The following is a 13,575-nucleotide window of genomic DNA, read 5'->3' on the forward strand; positions in this document are numbered from 1 at the left end:
GGTGACCTTGATAAATGTGCCCCATGGACTGCCAGGAGTGCGCCTTATTTATGACGAGTCCTGAGTCTCTCTGCCAGCGCAGGGGGGCAAACAAATAATCCTTATGAACAGTAATAAACCAACTATATCCTAGAAACTGCTGTAAACATTCAGTGCTCTTCGGTACCCAACCATAAGACTGTGGCCACAGGGCACGGCTGTGCTGCGGTTGTGACCCAGTCAGCTTGTGGCCAAGGACTGGTTGGATGCAGGGCCGGCGCTACCATAAGGCAGACCAAGCGGCTGCCTTAGGGCGCACCCTGGGGGAGGGCGGAAAAATGAACCTTCTTTATTTTATTTATTTTTTTATCACTTACTTGTGAGTTGTGCCGCAGCGTCGCCGGCCCCCCGCCCCAGCCTGCGTGCGCCTTGCGGCCCTGACCCTCACTCACAGAGCGGCACGGGCCCGGCAACACGGTCACGGGGTCAGGCCATGGAGGTGTGACTGGCAAGTGGCGCAGCGGCGGCAGGTGGCAGCAGGGACTGGAGCTGACTGTGTCTGTGAGTCTGACTCACACACAGCCAGATTACCGTAGCAGCAGGACAGGTGGGTAGGTGATCACTGATGAGCGCACTAGCGCCAGAGTGCACGGCATAAATGTGTTTAAAAAAAATAATTACACAAACAACAATCATAAATGGAGGGGGGGGGATGGTGACCGTGACATGATGGGAGGGGGGACAATGTCTGTAGTCTGTGACATGGGGATGGGACCAGGGCCAGCTGGGAAGGGGGGGGGGGGACTGAAATGTGACACAATAGGGGGTAATGGTGTGATCATGATGTGACACGAAGGGGGTGATGTGACATGGTTTGGAGGGGGAGAAATGTAACATTGAGGGGATGAAATGTGACATGGAGGGCTGATGTGACATAGGTGATTTGACATAGAGGGGGAGAAATGTGACACTGAGGGGGTGAAATGTGGCATGGGGGGCTGATGTGACAGAGGGGATTATGTAAAAAGGAGGGGGATAAATGTGACATGGAGGGGGAGAAATGTGAAATGGAGGGCTGATGTGACATAAGGGGGTGATTTGACATGGAGGGGGAGAAATGTAACATGGGGGGCATGATGGCTGACATGGGGGCATGATGTCTTACATGGGAGCATGATGTCTTACATGGGGGCATGATGGCTGACATGGGGGGCTAATGGCTGACATGGGGGCATGATGGTGACATGGGGGCATGATGGTGACATGGGGGCATGATGGCTGACATGGGGGGCTGATGTCTGACATGGGGGTCTGATTAACATTGGGGGGTCTGATTGCTGGTCTGACCTGAGGTGTAATGGAAAATATATTTTTCTTATTATCCTCCTCTAAAACCCAGGTGCGTCTTAGAGGGCGAAAAATACGGTCCTCAAACCAGCGATTGTCTGAAGCAGAGAGAAGATACCAGGACCACACAGAGGAGAAGTCAGCTGCTGCAGACGGGACCAGGGCCAGGTGAGCTGCGAGGTGGGGGGAGGAGGGGGGGCCAAAATGTAGCTTCGCTTGTGTTGGCAAAAATCCTTGCATCGGCCCTGGTTGGATGTACAAGCCGCAGCAGGAGGAATTTACCTAATTAGATTGGAATGTTTATTGATTGTTTATGACTATCGGTTACATGGTGACCTGAACCAATGGGGACGTTAACAATGAACACTGAATAAACAACTTGGTTCTAATAAATTTGATCCTGCTGTGGCTTGTACGTGGTGTTCCAACTGCAAAACAGCTGCCCTGTGTGGCTTTAGCCTCGATGCTCTGTGTTTTACTAGGCATCAGGGTTGTGGCTGGGAATTGGAAATGCCCCATAGCCCCGCTGTCTTGTCTTTTGAATGCTCTGCCTGTATTGGAAGCATATCTTTATAGCATATTGTATAGACCGACATTGGGGGCCAGAATGTATCTGCTGCTGAGAGGAGAGCTATTAACAGTGTTAGAAATGATTATAGTATAGTAATTTAAAAAGCAGACAAAAGCGGAGCTACCATCATTATGAATAAGGACCAGTATTTGACAGAAGCTCTTGCCTACTTGGTGGAAGAAAAAGTGTATCATAAACTTGGAGCGGATCCTACAATATCCTTTAAGAAAGAGCTTGATCAGTTGTTATTGGATGCATATTCAGAGGGGATTATTAGGGATTCCCAACGTAGAGCTATGATAAACCAATCCCTGCGGGTCTGTGTCTTATATTTACTACTTAAAGTTCACAAAAATCTAGACAATCCCCCAGGATGTCCTATCGTCTTGGGGGTTAATTCTCTATTTCAACCAGTGGCTATTTTTTGTTGACAGTTACCTTCAGGAGATTATTAGAAGATCACGTAATTGTCTCAAGGATACGGGTGACTTTTTAAAGGGGTTGTCTGAGTTATATTTTTATTCTTTGTATGTTTCTAACTAGGCAAATTTAAGGACTTTACAATTCACTTACTTTATCTCCAGCTGCTGATTTCTCGGATTTCACTGAGCGTCACATGACCTGTGATGTCAGCTTCTCTCCCTAGTCTGATGATGTTTTGTGCACAAGCCTGAGAGATCAGATATGTGTCTGTACACCAGACGTCACTGTGCTGGCCACACACCCCTGCACTGCTATAACTGTGCTGGCCATGCCCCCCTGCACTGCCATCTGCTCTCTCCCTGGGTTCATTAGGAAAAACCTTAACCCCTTAGTAGCATAGACTCAGGGCTGAAGGCTTTACTGAGTAGCTGCAGGCAGTGAAGAGACAAATGCTGGGCACAGAAGCTCACAGACTAGAGGAGTTCTGCAGAGCATTGCACAAGAACATGTAGGGGGAAGATCCTGGTATCAGCAGTGTCATTGTACAGCTATGATTTGTAGTCCTACACATACAACATGCTGCTGATTATCCCAGCAAGCGGACATGTCACTCAGGGAAGGACTTGTATTCACTCCCTTTGCAGAGCAGGGGGAGGGGCACAAATATTCATGAGGAAAATCTCAGAGATTGTTGTTATTGCAGGTAAACAAAGGGCCAGAAGAGAACCAGGGAAATTATGAAATATATATATTTTTGCCTAAAACTTGCTTAGCTTAGTTATAAATTGCTGCCCATCAGATTTACAGTGCTATATATATTTTTTTTATAACTCAGACAACCTCTTTAACCAGTGGTGTACTGCAGAGCGATCTGTGCCTGCAGGGAAGAGATGTATGTGAGCTTCAGGAACGGGACAAGGTGAGTAGTTACTGTGTTTTTTTTTTTATTTATACAAAGGGGTCACAGAGGACTTTATTACTATGGAAGGGGCACAGAGGGCATTACTACAATTGAGGAGGAACAGAGGGCATTACTAATGTGAAGGGGGCACTATGGGCATTTCTACTAGGGAGGGGGCACAGAGCCAGAGGGCATTACTACAATGAAGGGGGCACAGTGGGCATTATTACTGTGAAGGGGGAACAGTGGGCATTATTACTGTGAAGGGGGCACAATGGGGATTTCTACTTTGGAGGGGGCACAGAGGGCATTACTAGCACAGTGAGCATTACTACTATTAAGGGGGCACAATGGACATAACTACTGTGAGGGAGCACACATCTGTACAAAACTACTGTGAAGGTTGTACAATGAGGGCAATACTACTGTGAGGGGGGTACAATTTATTTAAAGTATTGTGGGGATGCCAGAGAAAGGACCCGCCCCGGGTGCCAAACACCCTAGGCACGCAACTGCCTTTAAGTAGGATTTCACATATGGACAGGACAGATATTTATTTTTAATGCATTTTGGATATTCAAAATTTGTACACAATATATCTCATAGAGAAGGGATGATTGCAGTTTGGGAGCAATTATGCAAGGATCCTTGTTTATTGAATCGATTTATTGGTCTGCTGATGACTTTATTGGATTGATATTGACCAATAATTATTTTTGGTTTAGGTCTGAGTTTAACTTGCAGCAGCAGTTGAATTTGATGCGATTTTGCTAATATTTTTGTTTCTGCTTTTGAGTCCACCCACTGGCGTAACTATAGGGGTCGCAGCGGTCCCGGTTGAGACCGGGCCCCTAAGCTAGGGGGGCCCAGAGAAGACAGCCAGGACAAGAGAGTGGCGGCAGGAGAGATAAGTTACTTTATTATTTTACAGTCTGATCTGAGGTCTCATATGGAGGTCTAATGGGGGGTCTGGAGAGGTCTCACTGGGGTCTGGAGAGGTCTAATGGGGGTCTGGAGTGGTCTATGGGGGGGGTCTGGAGGTCTGACTTGGGGTCTGAAGTGGTCTAATGGGGGGGTCTGTAGGTCTGACTGGGGGTCTGGAGGTCTCACTGGGGGTCTGAAGTGGTCTAATGGGGGGTCTGGAGGTCTCACTGGGGGTCTGAAGGTCTGACAGGGAAGTCTGGAGGTCTGACAGGGGGGTCTGGAGAGGTCTGACTGGAGGGTCTGGAGAGGTCTGACTGGAGGGTCTGGGGAGGTCTGACTGGGGGGTATAGAGGTCTAATGGGGGTCTGATTGGTGGTCTAGAGGTCTAACGGGGATCTGATTTTGGGTCTGGAGGTCTAATGGGAGTCTGATTGGAGGTCTAGAGGTCTAATGGGGGTCTGGTTGGAGGTCTAGAGGTCTAATGGGGGTCTGATTGAGGGTCTGGAGGTCTAGTGTGAGTTTGGAGGTCTAATGGGGGTTTATAGGTCTGAAATGGGGGTCCGGAGGTATGATATAGCATCTGGAGGTCTAATGGGGGTCTTATATGGGGGTCAGGAGTCTAATGGGGGTCTTATCTGAGGTCTGATATTGGGTCGGGGTCTTACATGGAGGTCTAATGGGGTCTGATCTGAGGTCTAAAACTGGGGTCTTATATGGGGTCTGACAAGGAGGTCTATAGAGGATTTGGTTTGAGATGGGGGATCTCATTTAGGGTTTTATATAGGGGTCTGATCTGAAAGGAAGGGGGGATTTTTTTGTACTAGCGCACAATATAAAGGGGTGTTTTTTTCTGTGTGGTACCAGTATTATCAGGGGGACTGTTTCTGCAGGAAAGTATTGGGGAGCACAGTGGACACAGTATTGGGGGTGGCAGGATGGGGTGTTGAGAAGGTGAGGAGGAGGATGGAAAAGTAGGAAAGTAAGATGTCTGTTTGTTAAACTCTGCAGAGACGAGGCGCAGCTGAAAGAAGTCACCATGGCGGTCTGGTCTGACAGGAGAAGAAGAGGAAAGAAAATATCTATGTCAGAGAAGAGAAGTAACTGGATGTAAGAGGTACATATGTGGCGCTGTATTACCCTGCATGTTCTGTAGCTCTGTATGTAATGTTTTCCAAGTAAGTCTTTAAAGGGGTTGTCTGCTTTTTTTTTTGTATGAGCGCTGCTTTCTCTGCTCTATTTACCTGCTCATCACTGCAAATGCTGTGGCGAGCAGGTGAACAGAACAGATAAAGCAGCTCTCAAATGAGCGCTGCCCTCTCTTCAAATAGCTGATCGTCGGGGGTGCCGGAGGACCCCGACTGATCTGATATTGATGACCTATCCTGAAGATAGGTCATCAGTAGTAAAAAGAGGACAACCCCTTTAACAGTAGGACTGGGGGGAGGGGGGGAATTTCAATATTTGCCTTGGGCAGCAGAAAAGCTAGGTGCACCAGCGCTGAGTGAAGGGGGGGGGGGGGGGGTTGCCCAAGCTGAACTCTTGCACCAGGGCCCATGAGCCTTTAGCTGTGCCCCTGAGTCCACCTGTATTTAATGGTCCACATTAGTGTTGAGCGAACTTCTGTTTTAAGTTCGGCGTCTAAAGTTTGGCTTCCGGTTAGCGGAGGATCCCGATATGGATTCCGAATTCCGTTGTGGTCCGTGGTAGCGGAATCAATAATCGGCCATTATTGATTCCGCTACCACGGACCACAACGGAATTCGGAATCCATATCAGGATTCTCCGCTAACCGGAAGCCGAACTTTAGATGCCGAACTTAAAACAGAAGTTCACTCAACACTAGTCCACATGTCTCCCACATTTCTATGTGGTTGAGGTGTGTGGATGACATTTTCCTTTTGTTGGAGCTTGTTACTTTTGTTCAGTATTTGAATAGTCAGCATGATTTATTGGAATTTATATTGACTAAGCATGAGAACTAGATAAATTTTTGGGATGTAGAAATATTAAGGAACGAACAGAACTTGTTAACCATGTTATTCTCCAAGTCCACAGATAGAAATAATTGACTTAGGAAAAAGAGTTTCATGCTCCCCAGACTTTTAAAGGTATTCCTAAGAGTCAAATGATTCGTACTAGAAGGATTTACAATGATAAGACTATCTGAGGAATATGGAGAAAATGGTGGATAAGTTCACAGCCAGAGAATATGAAAAAGTGTCTGTGAAAAAAGTTGGAATTGAAGTATATCATATGGACAGAGAGAGTTTGATTGTTCCTAATGGGGTTGAAAGAGAGAAGAGTAATGAAAGATCATTATTCATATCAACATATGAGGCCCATTCTGATTTAATTAAGAAAACTGTCCTTAAACATTGGGGGTTGCTTCAACAAGACCCCAAGTTTGGACAGTTATTTCGAAGTAAATTATGGTTTGTGTACAGAAAAGGGAGGTCATTTACAAATCAATTGATTAGAGCTGACATTGTACCTAGCTGGATGTCAAGACAACGGTATTTGAAAACACAAAATGAGGCACATTTCCGTGTCTGTCCTGTGTAAATTGTAATGACATTATAAAAGGTGACTATATTTGTCATCCCACACAGGGATTTAAGATCAATATAAAATAATTTTTTAGCTGTGAATGTAAAAATTTTATTTATTTGTTGAAATGCCTATGCGGCAAGTTATATGTCAGCCGAACATCTCTTTTTTATGATTGCATTTTACTCATTTTGGGCTAAAAATAATTTTTTCAATTGGTCGTCATTAAAAAATATTCAGCCGTTCTGTCCCAAAAGGTTAGCCTTTTTTTCTAGCTGTTTGAGTGGTATTTTGTAGTTTTACTTTTTGTTAGTCATCCAATAAACCTTATCTTTAAATTACTAAAAGGTCATAAACACTTATTCAAGCCCCATTCCTATCAGTGAAATAAGAATTGAGCTACAATGAGTTATATGGTCAGAGACCAGAGATAAGGAACTGTCAGCTGAGCTGCCTGATGGAACGTAATGAAAACAGACAGAAGGCTATTAGAGAATCTCAAGGCTGTACAGAGAAAAGGGTTCTCAATTTTTAATAAAGACCAATTGAAAAAATGACTTTTAGATCAAAATGAGTACAATGCAATCACCAAAAAAATACCCCCATGCTCTCCCTTGTCTTGTGCTGCATTGCACAGGGCAAGGTCTGTTTGTATACCGGGCTTCTTCTCACTATGCTAGGTGGAGACTTCTACCTAGCAGTGAGCCTGGTGACATAACCGGCACAAATGGCCGGTTTGTAGCACATCTCTAGGCTCTTTTAGAGGCAGGTACCACTAGAAGCCCTATACATCACTAGCAAACAGCAAACCAGCAAATAAACAGACCTTGCACAGCGCAATGCAGCGCAAGGCAAGCGGGAACATTAGAGGAAGGAAATGCTCTAATGCTCCACTCATACATAGTAAATTAGTTAAGAAGAGGTTATATCCAGGTTCAGCTCTGAAACTGGACATCCCCTTTGATGGACCTCATGGATTAATCCTTGGATATGTGATGTAAGTTAGCATTATATGTGAAATGTTTTGTAAGAGGATTAAATTGAATATTCGCAAGCAAAATGGTTGTGGTTTTGGTGTGTCTTTTCTAGATGTATTATATGGTCATTCGCAAAGACCCTGCAAACCCCTGGCACACCTAGACTCTCCCAAGTGTTGAACGCGGTCTGTTTAGACACAGACAAAAAAATCGTAAAATGGGTCTTGCAGCTATTTTTACGACAAAAACTGGTGAAAATATGTTAATAAATGACCCTCAATGTGCACAAATGTTACCTTGTGTCATCTCTGTTCCCTAACTGATTGTAAGGTCTTGCAAACAGGGCCCTAATTTCCCTTGTCTGAATTATAAATTAGTTTGCTAATATGTAATGTCTTATTTTTCTTTGTACATATTTCTGCTAAAATGTAAAGTGTTGTGGAATATGTTGGCATTATTTGAAGATTATTATATATTATATTGATTATTTAAATCTACATTCTGTATACAGACTACGGGTACGGCTACACAGCGCAACATTTCAAGTAGTAATTTCCAATCATGTCAACACGATAGTCACAAAAAATCCAGACATGCTAGATTTAATGTAGCAAGTTTCATGTTGCTTGCGACTTTTACTCTATAGACTCTAAAGAAGCACTCCCAAAAAAATTTTTATTCTCTGACCTCTTAGAATGGTACATGATGTAAACTGTAGTGAAGGTCATTTTCTTACCAGTGACTGTATTTGTGATGTATTTGGGTTTGCCGAGTTCGGCCGAACTTCGCAAAAAAGTTCGAGTTCGGGACCCAAACCTGACCCCGAACCCGAACTCCATTGAAGTCAATGGGGACCCGAACTTTGGAGCACTAAAATGGCTCTAAAAAAAGTCATGGAAAGGGCTAGAGGGCTGCAAAAGGCAGTAAAATGTGGTTGAGAGCATGGCAAGTGCTCTGCAAACAAATGTGGATAGGGAAATGACTTAAAATAAAAAATAATAATCTTGATCTAGGAGGAGGAGTAGGAGGTTGAGGAGGTGGTGGATGTGGTGGTGTAGGTGGAAGCGGCGGTGGAGGAGGAGGTAGCCAACACTGGTTTTTGGTTTTGTTTTTTATTTCATTTTATTATTATTATTATTTTTTTGTTACAATTTGGGTAGACCCCAAAACATTGAGAAATATAAAAAAATAAAACAAAGGGAAAGTGCGCTGGTGTCACGAACCGGCAGGACAGGTAGTGAATCCTCTGCTCCAGAGAGGCGATGGCGCGGGTTGTACTAGAGGACCGGTTCTAAGCAGTTACTGGTCTTCACCAGAGCCCGCCGCAAAGCGGGATGGATTTGCCGCGGCGGTAATTACCAGGTCGTGTCCCCTAGTAACAACTCGACCTCTCTGGCAACTGATAAGGCGTGGTACACAGGGAGAAAGCAAGAGCGTAGTCGGATGAAGCAGCGGTCAGGGCAGGCGGCAAAGGTTCAAAGGCGAGTGGACGGTAGCAACGGGTACGGCAACAGGTAAGGCAAACTAACATCATAGGGAACGCTTTCTCTGAGGCACAAAGATCCGGCAGAAGGCTGTGGGAGGAGAAGGTATAAATGGGCAGTGCACAGGTGCAGCCTAATTAAGTCAGCACTGCCTCTCACAACCTTAACCCTTAATAACCCCTTTGGACCAGGCACCAATCACTGGTGCACTGGTCCTTTGAATCTAAGAGTCCCGGAGCGCGCGCGCCCTAGAGAGCGAGGACGCACACGCCGAGACACTAGAGTGCTGCCTGGGGACATACGCTGTGAGCGCTCCGAGACCAGCAGGGGACCCGGAGCGCTCAGCGTAACAGTACCCCCCGCCTTTGGTCTCCCTCCCTTTTTGGTACCGAAGAACTTGCGGATGAGACTGCGGTCCAGGATGTTCTCCTCCGGCTCCCATGACCTCTCCTCAGGACCGCAGCCCTCCCAGTCGACCAAAAAAAATCTTTTCCCCCGGGAGATCTTGGTCGCCAAGATCTCCTTGACAGAGAATATATCGGAGGTACCGGCGTCAGGGGTGGGAGAAACAAGCTTGGGAGAAAAACGGTTAAAGACAGCAGGTTTAAGAAGGGAGACATGGAAGGAGTTATGGATTCGGAGGGAGGGAGGAAGATGGAGCTGATAACAAAACTTGATTGATACGACTCTTGATTTTATAGGGTCCCAAGAAACGAGGGCCCAACTTGTAACTTGGGACCCTAAATCGGATGTACCTAGAGGAGAGCCACACCTTGTCACCCGGGCGAAATTCCGGTGGAGATCTGCGTCTCTTGTCAGCTTGAACCTTCATACGGGCGGAAGCCCTGAGGAGAGCAGCGTGGGTTTCTCGCCAGATGGAGGAAAAATCCTGTACAAGACTGTCAACGGCAGGTACAGAAGAAGGAGTGGGAGACTGCGGCAGCGGTGGAAGAGGATGACGGCCAAAAACTACAAAGAAAGGAGACTTGTTAGAGGCAGAGGATTGTTTGTAGTTGTAGGAGAACTCCGCCCAGGGAAGTAGATCAGCCCAGTCGTCATGGCGAGAGGATACAAAGTGACGCAGATAGTCACCCAAAATCTGGTTCACCCGTTCTACTTGGCCGTTAGATTGAGGGTGGTACGAAGAAGAAAAGTCCAATTTGATCCCGAGCTGGGCACATAGAGCCCTCCAGAATTTGGAGACGAATTGTACCCCACGATCCGAGACAATATGTTTGGGAAGGCCATGGAGATGGAAAATGTGTTGGAAAAATTGTTTGGCCAACATGGGTGCAGAGGGTAGACCGGGCAGGGGTACAAAGTGAGCCATCTTAGAGAAGCGATCCACCACGACCCAAATAACGGACTTGCCATGGGAGGAGGGAAGATCAGTAATAAAGTCCATGGTGATGTGAGACCAGGGAACTTCAGGAACAGGTAGAGGCAAGAGGAGACCCGCTGGTCTCTGGCGAGGCGATTTATCCCGGGCGCAAATCATACAGGCCTGGACGAAGTCCGAGACATCTTTCTCCAGAGAAGGCCACCAGTACCTTTGGGAGATAAGTTGGAGAGACTTTAGCACCCCTGGATGACCGGCAAAAGGGGAGGCGTGGCCCCACTTGAGAATTCGCAGCCGCTGACGTGGAGGTACGTAGGATTTGCCAGGAGGAAGAAGGCGCAGGTCCACGGGAGCGACTGTAATAAGGCGTTCTGGAAAGATAATATATCGAGGTGTTAACTCGTCGCCCACCACATCAGAGGAGCGAGACAGAGCATCTGCCCTAATGTTCTTGCAAGCCGGACGAAAATGGATCTCAAAGTTAAAGCGGGCGAAGAACAGAGACCAACGAGCCTGACGGGGATTTAATCTCTGAGCAGACTGGAGATAAGCCAGGTTCTTGTGGTCCGTGAAGATATACACAGGATGTGTGGCGCCCTCGAGTAAATGTCTCCATTCCTCTAGTGCCAATTTAATAGCCAGCTGTTCCCTGTCCCCAATGGAGTAATTTCTCTCTGCGGAAGAGAATGTTTTTGAAAAGAAGCCACAAGTTGAAGTCTTGCCCCGGGAAGACTTCTGGGTGAGGACGGCTCCGGCTCCCACCGAGGAGGCATCCACTTCAAGAGAGAAGGGCTTGGTGGAATCTGGTCTAGAGAGAATGGGTGCAGAGGCAAAGGCGGATTTCAGGGACTGGAAGGCTTCCTCGGCTTGGGAAGGCCAGGATTTGGGGTTAGCTCCTTTTCTAGTGAGGGCCATGATAGGAGCTACCAGAGTGGAATAGTGAGGGATGAATTGCCTGTAGTAATTCGCAAAGCCCAGAAATCTTTGTATGGCTCGGAGACCAGAGGGACGTGGCCAATCCAGAACCGCCGAGAGTTTGGCTGGGTCCATTTGAAGTCCTTGGGCTGAGATGATGTATCCCAGGAAAGGCAGGGAGGTCTGTTCAAATAGACATTTTTCAAGTTTAGCGTATAGGCGATTTCTCCTGAGACGAGTAAGAACTTGTTGCACATGGACCCGGTGTTGATCCAAATTGGAGGAAAAGATGAGGATATCATCCAGGTATACGACCACGCAGGTGTAAAGTAAGTCCCTGAAAATGTCATTGACGAATTCCTGGAAGACAGCAGGTGCGTTGCAGAGGCCGAAGGGCATCACCAAATACTCAAAATGGCCGTCCCTTGTGTTAAAGGCGGTCTTCCATTCGTCTCCCTCATGGATACGGATCAGATTATAGGCCCCTCGGAGGTCCAATTTAGTGAAGATCTTAGCCCCTCGGAGACGATCAAATAGCTCAGAGATTAGAGGCATAGGGTAACGGTTCTTGATGGTAATTTTATTAAGACCTCTGTAGTCAATGCAGGGGCGGAGGGAGCCGTCTTTTTTTTGTCACGAAGAAAAAACCGGCCCCAGCAGGAGAAGAAGATTTTCTTATGAATCCTCTCTGTAGGTTCTCACGTATATAGTCGGACATGGCAAGAGTCTCAGGAGGTGAGAGAGGATAAATTCTGCCCCGAGGTGGAGTAGAACCGAGTATCAGGTCGATCGGGCAATCATAGGATCGGTGAGGAGGAAGAACCTCAGCTTGTTTCTTGCAGAAGACATCCATGAAGGAATGGTATGGCTTGGGCAGCCCAGAAGGCGGAGAAACTTGCGGGTTCTGTTTGACCAGAGCAGGCTTGAGACAGCGGTCCGAACAGGAGGAGCCCCAACGCAGGATCTCACCGGTGGACCAATTCAGGACAGGACTATGACGTTGAAGCCACGGCAGACCCAGGAGGAGTTCGGAAGAACAGAAGGGAAGGACAAAAAACTCTAAAGTCTCGGTATGAAATATTCCAATGTCCATCTGTAGAGGCTGGGTACGGAAGTGCACGGTGGCTGAGAGTCTCTCACCGTTAACAGTAGAGATGAAAAACGGCTTGGGTAGACGGATTACTGGAATACGGTACTTGTCAACCAAGGTGGCGTGAATGAAGTTGCCAGCTGAACCGGAATCCAAGAAGGCGGCTGCGGAGAAAGAGGACTTGGAAGAGATGATCAACTGCACGGGTATGATGAGACGTGGAGAGGAAGAATCCACACCTAGCAACGCCTCTCCCACGCTTACTAGGTGCGAGCGTTTCCCGAACGCGGTGGACGGAGAGGACAATCTCTAAGGAAGTGCTCGGTACTGGCACAGTACAGACACAGGTTCTCGTTTCTGCGGCGGCTTCGTTCTTGCGGAGTCAAGCGTGACCGATCCACCTGCATGGCTTCCACGGCGGAAAACCCAGTAGCGGGTTGAGGTGGATGCGGAAAAACGGGAGCCAGACGAGGAAAGCGTCTAGGACGAGCTTTTTCCTTTTCAAGGAGGAGTTCCTCTTGTCTTTCGGCGAAACGTTTGTCTATCCTAGTGGCCAGCAAGATGAGGTCTTAAAGAGTGGAAGGAAGCTCACGTGCAGCCAGAACGTCCTTTACTTCACTGTTAAGTCCTTTCTTGAAGGTGGCACAAAGGGCTTCATTGTTCCAGTTCAGCTCAGAGGCCAGAGTGCGGAACTGAATGGCATAGTCACCCACGGAAGAACCTCCTTGGGTCAAATTTAGTAAGGCAGTCTCTGCGGAGGTAACCCGGGCAGGCTCCTCAAAAACATTCCGGGAACTCTAGGCAGAAGCTCTGGACGGATGCGGTGGCAGGATCTGCGCGGTCCCATAGTGGTGTAGCCCAGGCCAGGGCCTTCCCGGACAGTAAACTGAGAATAAAGGCTACCTTGGCTCGCTCAGAAGGAAACTGGTGGGACAGAAGCTCGAGGTGGAGAGAGCACTGCGACAAGAACCCACGGCACTGCTTAGGATCTCCGTCATATTTGTCTGGTAGGGACAAATGGATTCTGGAACCGGTGGTAACTGCAGGCGGAGGTGATGCAGCAGGAGCAGACGGAGGA

This window comes from Bufo bufo, chromosome 11, assembly GCF_905171765.1.
Source record: "Bufo bufo chromosome 11, aBufBuf1.1, whole genome shotgun sequence".
Lineage (NCBI taxonomy): Eukaryota > Metazoa > Chordata > Amphibia > Anura > Bufonidae > Bufo > Bufo bufo.